The 9,099-nt window shown below is 45.4% G+C and overlaps 1 pseudogene across 1 annotated transcript; it reads right to left on the bottom strand.

Moving 5' to 3' along the window:
- Window positions 1–4,562: 4,562 nt before the first annotated feature.
- Window positions 4,563–9,099, bottom strand: LOC146203984 (adult-specific rigid cuticular protein 15.7 pseudogene; annotated as a pseudogene). Its single transcript, XR_014707563.1, has 4 exons — window positions 9,088–9,099; window positions 7,235–7,324; window positions 5,637–5,963; window positions 4,563–4,898 (listed from the first exon to the last, which is right to left on the bottom strand). The product of XR_014707563.1 is annotated as an adult-specific rigid cuticular protein 15.7 pseudogene (transcript).

Genomic DNA, 9,099 nt, shown 5'->3' with positions numbered 1-9,099 from the left:
TTGATTGTTTTCTGTGGTGGCGACAACCAGCATTATATTTTTTCTCGAGTACCCTAAAATATGTCTTCGTTATTATACAAGCGATTGTAAGGAATGCCTCGTCCGATCGTTTCAGGATCAACTTCATTTCATTTCTCAGGCCATATCACAGTACACCCTCTAGAATGCGCTCTTAGAAAGTAAATAACTGAAAAAGAGAACCCTACAACAGGAGAACAATATTTGTGCTACGACAAAGAAAAAACAGAAAACAGTTTTTTTTTTCTTCACAATAACAGCTTGTGGCTTGTGTGCTTGGGAAAGAAGAGGTGTGTGAGTTTGATGTGCTCGGATGTAGAGGAGTAAGTTGTGCTTGGGTGTGAAAGAGGAAGTTCGGGTTCCTTTGTTTGTATTACAGTTGGAAGTATGCGTCTCTCATAGCCTGAGCTGCTTTGGGACGTTAAACCCCACAAAGCAACAACAATACAGTTGGAAGTATACTCCAAAACTTTGTTTGCTACCCTATTCTTGGCCGATCCCCCTCTCTTGGTATGTGCCATATGTTATTTGGACAACAACAACATCAATAGTGTGCGCCTGTGTTGTTTCTCTCTCTTCGTGTTGTCCTCGTTGAGCCGATGTTCTGGGAAACAGCGTTTGTTTTGCTCCGTAAGTTGAACTTGCTAAAAACTTGATAGCAGTAAGATGAAAACATATACTCGTTACATTGTTGCGTTTAGGATTCTGGTAATTATCAATGCTTCAGTTTGTAAAAGATGCACCTTCTGATATATTGAGACGAACCTAACAGCTTCGCCTTATTTATCTGCAGTTCATGCTTATGCCATTCTTACATACCTTTTGGGGGGCAGCACAGTTTGCGTGTGTCAAAGTTTGCACTGCTAATAAAGGGTTTAATTGTGGGACATGATACAGAGGACTATTAAAAAAGAGTGACCGCTCACCTCGTAAAAAATTTAGATTAGGTCTTTCCAGTTGTGATGTAAGCATGCGAGAGGTCGACTGGGAAGATGGCTGTTCGTCGAAGACTTGACGGTTTTGAATTGCGGGGCAGTCGGGGACTCTAGAGAGTTTCCTGGAGTGTTAGAATATCAAAATTGGTCGATACTCTTGGCCATAAAGCTAAAATGCTCGCTGGAAAGACCAATTTAAAAGTTAAAGCTCACCTACTTTTGTCCTCTCATGCGAAGATAGGATTTACTGTAGAAAAACTTCATGCTACGAAAGATTAAGGGACGCAGGAGAAAGGCTGACTGAGTCTGATAAAACTTTATTCACAATAAGTGGGAGGAATAGGGGAAGTCAGCTAGCGTGCCGCAGGCCGTGGAGACTTTTGGCAACGCCGGCCCATTCGACGGCCTTGAACTGAATGCCAGGGTCATCGCTGGACCTCAGCTTGTCCCAAGCTTCTCTAGAGGGATCAGGCAAGAGTTCTGAGGGAGGCTTATGGGCTTTTCACGCCCAGATCATATGCTTGAAGTTATCTTTCTCCCCGCAAAACCGGCAGAAGGGATTCATATCCTTATTTATGAATTTTAATATGTAGTTTGGATTGGGGTGGGTCCCCGTCTGTAGCTGTCTCCATATTACGTGTTGTCTGGACAGTGTTTTATGGGGTGGTGGGAGAGTTCTTCTCATTGCTTTGTAATGTGCAGTGAGTTCGTGGTATGATACGGCTGGCTCACCGAAGAGTTCCGGTTCCTGATTTTGCGCCACCGCTCGGCCGGCTAATTCTCGAGCGTATTGGTGGGCAGCCTCATTTCCCGGATTCCCCGCATAGCTGGGGTCCATATTAATTCGATATCTCTCTCGAGAGGAGATTCTCCCATTTCACTGAGTATTTGTGAGACGGGTTTGGAGACTCTACCTCTAGCAAAGTTATTGATTGCCAGTTTGGAGTCGCAGGAGAAAGAGTAGGTAGTGAAAATGATGGTTAGATGGAATTCTGGCATCTGTGTGATATTCGAAATGCATAGTGAGCGACTGGACAGCATGGCGTGATATGGTGTTTTGGGAAAAGAAAAGTCGGACACGACTAAATGACTGAATTGAACTGAATGAAGATAGTGGTCCTTTTGATTTAGTTATGCTCGTGAGCCTCCATTGGATATGGCGCTCCCGAATGGCCGGGTATCACTGTGATAATGATGCCCGGCCGGCACGCACCTTCGCGAAACTATTGACAAGTTTACTGAGGTTTTGCAATTTCAAACATGTGCCCCAGACTGGTAACTAAGGTTAGCGCCCGTGGTTGCGCTTAGAGAATTTTAAATCAAAGCCACTTACCTAGGAGTTGGCGTGTTTTTTTTTTTTTGCAATGCATTTTGATGTTTGTTAAAGCCTGGCAAATGGAAATGGACATGGGCAGGACATGTAGTGCGGAGAGAGGATAACCGATGGTCGCTGAGGGTAACAAACTGGATTCCAAGGGAAGGAAAGCGTAGCAGGGGGCGGCAGAAAGTTAGGTGGGCGGATGAGATAAAGAAGTTCGCAGGGGTCAAGTGGATGCAGCTAGCACAGAACAGGGTTAAGTGGAGAAATATGGGAGAGGCCTTCGCCCTGCAGTGGGTATAATCAGGCTGATGATGATGATGAAAGCCTGGCAATGAAAAAAAAAAACACCACCACGTGGCACTGGACTATTTGTCAAACTATCCTCGCCCAGTAAAAAAAATTCTTCACCATTTCTAAACAAGTCCCCCCCCCCCCCCCCCCCAAAAAAAAAAAAAAAAAAAAAAGAATCGTCATGACTCTTATGAGCGCTTGCTTGCAGTTTCGGCTAACGTTTTGTTTTCAAAACCACTGCAGTATTGATCAACGACCGACTGGGACGCATTTGCGTTTGCCTGCATTTAAGTTAGGCCACATTGTTATGTAATTTGACGTCTAAAAGAGATCCATGCATGCTATGGTACGCCCCGTAGTGAAGGGCTCCAGACAATTTCCACCACTTGGAAATCTTCAACGTGCACTGCGATCACACACTACACGGAATCATTCTGTCTCGCCTCGTTCGAAACGCGGTCGCCAAGGTCGGCATCGAACCCGATCTCCTGGTTCAGCCAGCAGCCTAACCACTGAGCCAACTGAGCCACCGCGGTAGAGTTGTCATTGCCTGTGTAAGACAGTCTTTCAGACGTTCGTGCTACAAGTATGTATGCTGCAGGCAGGTCACATCGATGAGCCAGGCCGAACACAAGTGAAATTTGCTGCTTTATCTCGCGGCTTAAGTAGAACAAAATGGCTAAACCTGTTGTCTCGGGACTACATGACACAAAACCACAAAGCTACGTAGGGTGCTCCCTCTGGATACAGCCATCTTGGAGAGCGTGAATAGTGGCTGCATAGGTTGCCTTGGGGAAGGCTATGCAGTAAATCTACGCGCGTTGAACTCACACTGCCATCTAATGAGCTTTTGGCGAAACTGAAGAATTGCTTGAACTTAGACGGCCATGCATTCTTGGCACATTTACCTTGACAGAGCAAATACATGAAAGGCAGTGCTCATAGTGCATGAGACTTAATTGGTTAGCGTGTTAGATTGTTCTAATTGTGACAACAGTTCGCCCTGAGTTTGTCTATGTGTGAGATGGCCACTGACGAAATACAAGTGAGCGGCATGCATGTGCGTATCGCAACTTTGAGCATTCATTTGCTAATGTTCTGTGCTTGACGACGCACCTGTTGCCGTGCCTTAAATATCAGCTGGGCATCCAGGAAAGTATGCGTCAGTCAAACCGAGTAAAGTATCAGGATTGTTGATCATTACATCCAGCAAGTAAAAGTAGGAAATACGCTTAGTTATGTGTTTACACGTTGTGGTAATTATTAATAAGCAGTGAGCAACTTGCAAAATTCAGCGCTTAGACAGCGTGCATGGCCGGAAAATCTACATCAGGAAGACAATCCACGTTTACGTACCTGTGTTACTCCGATACGAGTGATTGAGTATATCGGCGCGCTATGTGTGAGTGAATATCGATTCGTGACAAGCAGTGCGGCAGCCATCTCAAATGCTATCAGTGATGATAGCATGAAAGGCCATATGAGCTTGCTTCTTGAATATCAGGAATCCAGGCAAATGATTCTTCAGCCCGGGGGGAAAAAATGTAGCACTATATACTTTCCGGCGCAACTCCAAGCCTCCAGGTCTTCGGGGGCGATAGATTTCATTCATTGTGTTTTGTTTTTATTTTCTTGGGTTTAATGTCCCAAGGCGACATCGGCTGTGAGGGACGCGGTAGTGTAATGCTCCAGATTAACGTCGGCCACCTGGGACTCTTGAATGTTCACTGTCACAGCACGCAATGCACAGCACGCAAGCTCCTTGCATCGAAAAGCGGCCGTCGTGGCTGGGATCGAACCCGCGTCCTAGGGATGAGCAGTCGAGTGCTTTAACCACTGAGTTACCGCGGCGAAACTCATTCATTTGATGGAAACACAAGTTCTAGTAAGAATGCTTCATAAACACTCTCTAGTTACTTTTGTCATGCCAGAAACGCATGCGACGTACAGCGTAGCTCTTAGTGAGGAATTATTTCGACAAGAGTTCTCGATCACGCTCAACGGGATGTTTATTCGGTAAAAACATGTTTTTGACCACTAAGGGGACGGACAAACACAGGTGTATACACAATGCGAAAAAAAAAAGTGAAAATATTTAAGACAGCTTTGCGCTGCTGCAGGTGCTTGTAGAAGAGGCAAGGACGACATCTGCAGTGACACGAAGGCTAAAAGGTCATTAACACGGTACATTGCAAAACTGTCATCGCACACTGAAAGCGACGTAGACGTTGGGCTTTGGCATAACAGTGGGGGTGGCTATACGCAACCCCCAAGAGGTGGGAACACGGCGCAGTGTTCTGACAGGGATCGCCGAAGGATATATACTGGCCGACCTGGAAAACAGAAAAAGAACTATAAAGGAGGATCGCACATGCAACAAAGTAGAGATCCCTTTCACCAAATGCAATAGTCGAATTTGCCAATTTCGCCTCTCTTTGCCAGGAAGCCTAACCTTTCAATTCCAGCCTCGAACCAAAACGATATCAATCGCTACTTGCCGAGGCATATACTTCTCATTTGGCCCATTTACCTAACTCGGCAGCAATTTCTTTCTTTAGCGCTCCCCATTTCGCCCCATTTCCATCCTATGGCAGCATGAGACTATTGTAAGAGGCCCAAGAGAGCAAATTTTGAAGTTCCTAACAGCGCATAAATCCAGCTTTTTTACTCAGTTGTTTACTGCCATGGGATATGATTAATGGAAAATTTATTAATTTATTTTGTTAGCCACTACGTGTCTACGGTCCCTCCCTGTCGGCATCTGAGCAATAGTATGCGGCTTAATACTAAAATGCGCGCTTATTCTAAAATAAATTTCTTCTGCAATACCTTTTAAAGTCATGGCAACCACATCTTATTGTGCAAAGTAAATCACATAGTGAACTGCTCTAAGGAATGAAACTTGTAAATTTTTGAAATAAATATGAGAACGTATTCGGACAATGCCACAGCTAAACTTTATTTTATATGATGTGGCCTCTTACTTCTCTCCGGCTCATAGCTTAATACGAGATTGAATATTCAATTGTGTTGAGATATCTGGAGACAAGTATGAAAGTTCACCCACCGACCTGAGCGAAGCGGCTCTCTTAGCCGTGGTAACCATGGCCTCCGTAACCATAACCGCCGTGTCCGTAAGCCGGAACATGTTTCCCATTTGCCGAGTGGTAGGGCGCGGCAGCCGCGTAGCTCGTCTTGGTGCCGGGCTCGTTGGTGTGCACCATTGCGCGGAAGCCTCCTTTGTCGGCCACGTACTCGACACGCCTCGACCGACCGTCGGCGTCGTGCAAGTAGTAGGCACCCTTGACGCCCCCGTACGCCGAGCCGGACTCGTGGCGTCCGTTGGCAGCCCCGTAGCCGTTCACGATGTTGTAGCCGAAGTTGTAGTTTCCGTAATCCTGACGACAGGTCAAACATAAGAACACCAACCATTTGCGCAGTTTCTCGAACTGTGCTAGCGTGAGGGAATTTCTTCCATTGCAGGGATAGAGTGCGCATGCTTGGGCCACTTTCTGGACTGACCTACGAGCAACTTCAAATGCTCGATAGCGTCGGCTCCTGTTTTAACGCATGCCGTCGCCCTTGCGTACTTGGCCAAGAGTAGCGCATTAATGAAGATATATGTAGCTGAGGCCCACTAGCCAGTTCAATATATTTTAAGAAGCGTGCACACTCTCATTTGTACACAATCCTCATAGTTTCGCAAAATCAATTTTTATGAATAGTTTCTTATATGTAGGGAGCACGAGCCGGCTGACGAAAAATATAGCGACGCCTATAAGCTCGCCCTACCCATAGTTAGAGACGACATGGCTGCATTTGCCGCATAGGGCGTTTAAAAAATGTGTCATTGGCAGTGTACTATGAAAAGTATAGTTACTAAAGTTGACTTTGGGTGTATTTTCTTGAGCATCGATAAAAGAACTGTAAAATCCTGCAGCTAGCCTGCCTAAAAATAAATTGCTCGTGGTGGATATTACATAAAAATTGTGCCATACTTTTCTATGGCTGGTTTGATTCTGATCGGTTCCCATATGCTTATACAGGATTGCACTCTAGTAGTCGTAGCACGCTGTGAAAGAAAGAAACAAATAAAAATGGCCCTTCACTATTTATTTTGTCCGCAAAGAGTAACACGCCCCACGAGAGCAATGAATGTTCCGATACGTTTGAAGTAATGGAATACTCGATAAAGAAAGCCTGGATTGGCCTGAAAGGCGTCATCATAGCAAGCCAGCTTGACAACATATATCGAAAAGGAGAAAAAAAAAAACTAATATGGTTTTAGGGCCTTGTTTAGCCGTTACTTCTGCGACCTTCTCAAGCATAGGGGAAGTACTCTCACCCTCTGCTGAACACTCCAGACCAACGATTTCTAGCAATGAGATTGCTTATTTTGCTTGTTCGTACTAGGTTGATTTGCTGAGCCTCTAATCACGTCGTTCCCGCCCCCAGTGTCTGTTCGCAGAGCACGCCTGCCTTGTGGCCTCACCTATACTCAACCACACCTCTGTCGTGTCGAGCAAGATTACTGCACACCCAGCTTTCACGGTGGCGTTCCATCACACGCCAGATTGGCCCTATAGCCGCGTCTCGAAGACATCGAGGAAGGGAACGCGACGCACATTCCCAGATGGTAAATTTCTGAACTTGGAAGTAAGCGACTCACATCTTGCTTGCGGTGGGTGACGCTGTGACCTCCGTGGCCTCCGTAGCCGCCGGCGCTCGCAACGGCGGCGAGGGCAGCGAGTATGCAAAACTGTGCGGAACAAAATTGCAAGAGTCAGGCGCCGTATTAAGGGGAAGCAGCCGTCACGTTGCGTGCGACCCCAGATCAGGTGGTACGCCGATGAAGTTCCTAATCGGAGCGGAATCAATGTTAAAGTTAGGTGCAGCAGATGGGCCATTTTATGAATTTGCTGCCAGGAGCAACATTTTCGAGTATTCTGCACCTTTTAGACATAAAGGAAGCTCACATAGCATCAGGCATTTGAAACATTATATAAGATGCAGCACGAAGCATAGGTGAGGTTAAGAAGGTGTTTTGACTTCTTAGAGCCTGCTCATTATTAGAAACCATCGAAGTTGACGTAGGCACGTAAACACGCGCCCTGATTTGCGTGTCTAAATGTTCATTCAGTCGTTCTACGCTATTAGCCTGCAGTGTTATGCACTTTTTCTTCGCAAATTTATAAGCTTTCTCCAGCTGCTAAAATGCAGCGTTGTGCTTGAAGTATAAATTAAGAAACCTAGCGCATGTAACAAGAACACAGACATAGGAAAAGACAGGACGAGCGCTTTCTGCCTTGACTGCGTTATTGTTAGTTCTGTTCAAGTAGACAGATGATCAAAAAAAAAAAAAAAAAACAGATGAGAATGATCACGTGCGCTTACATGTTTGATCTACAAAATAAGGAGTAAATTCAATCGCACAGATTCCAAAGCTGATTCGTAATACTGTATGACAATTCTGCTGCTTTTTATAAATATCAAAAGAGCAGCGCTGTAGCGAGGGGTATTACATGACGTGGCTCAAGACGCGAAATTATAATTTGCAGCGTCTGCTATAGTAACACCATTTCAGTGCAGCCACAGCAGATCACAGTGATAATTGAAAATAAAAAGAGGATGGTGTATTAATGAGCTCATCTGCGAAGCCACGCACTCGAAGCATGCGCTATCATGCATGTCGCGTCAAAGTACCAGTAGATATTCTGTAGTTTACATCACATCGGCGTTAATTTATCGTCCTGCCTTGGGTGCTCAAAACGTTTTAAATGTCTTTAGGGCTGGTCACCGCAGATTGCACGCATCTATGTGTAAAGCACAGAACTGTGTTTAACAGTTCGTTTCTCATACTAATCCCAAGATTATAAGTTTAGCATCTGATTCCCGCCGAAATTATTGAGAAGCCAATGCGAAAAAAACAACCACAAGTTCCCAGCAGAATAAAGAACCTGTCTTGATTGTGTGCTTTCCTCTCCCCATGTCATTTGCTGTGTACCAGCCTCGTTCATTGGCGGTGTATTGTGCTGCCTTCAAGTGAACCCGGCAGATCTCCTTGCGTTGGGAGAGCACGACTGCTTGCGCGGATTGAGCTCGAATTTTACGTGAAATTAATTCCCTAGCATTCATGCGTACTCTAGAAAGCTTCTCTGCTCCACAATTGATATACGTGCGAAGATATTTTGGAAAACAGCACGCTGAGGAGAAACTAACATTGCCCACGTAATATCGGCTGGCACAGTGGTGCCAAAAATACGAGGCGTAAGTGTTCCTTTCTAGTTTCAGTCATATACATTAATCAAACAATGATACCGATCTATAAAACGGCAACATTTACTGAAGCATGAAACATTACCAACGCGAGTAAGTGTGGCGGAAGCGAATATCCGGCAACTATAGCAACACGAGCGTGCCCAAGAGCGTTCGCAGCCTTTAGCGTCATGCAGCTCTAGAACAGCTGCATGGCACGGAACTGCTCAAGCTACTGTCGCGTACCGTCTTACAGCGTGAACTCACCTTGCCAATCAT

Source organism: Amblyomma maculatum, chromosome 1, assembly GCF_055883805.1.
Source record: "Amblyomma maculatum isolate TAMU_Amacu chromosome 1, ASM5588380v1, whole genome shotgun sequence".
Classification (NCBI taxonomy): Eukaryota; Metazoa; Arthropoda; class Arachnida; order Ixodida; family Ixodidae; genus Amblyomma; species Amblyomma maculatum.
The sequence above is the reverse complement of the archived record's forward strand: the minus strand, read 5'-3'. Positions and strand labels throughout refer to the sequence as shown.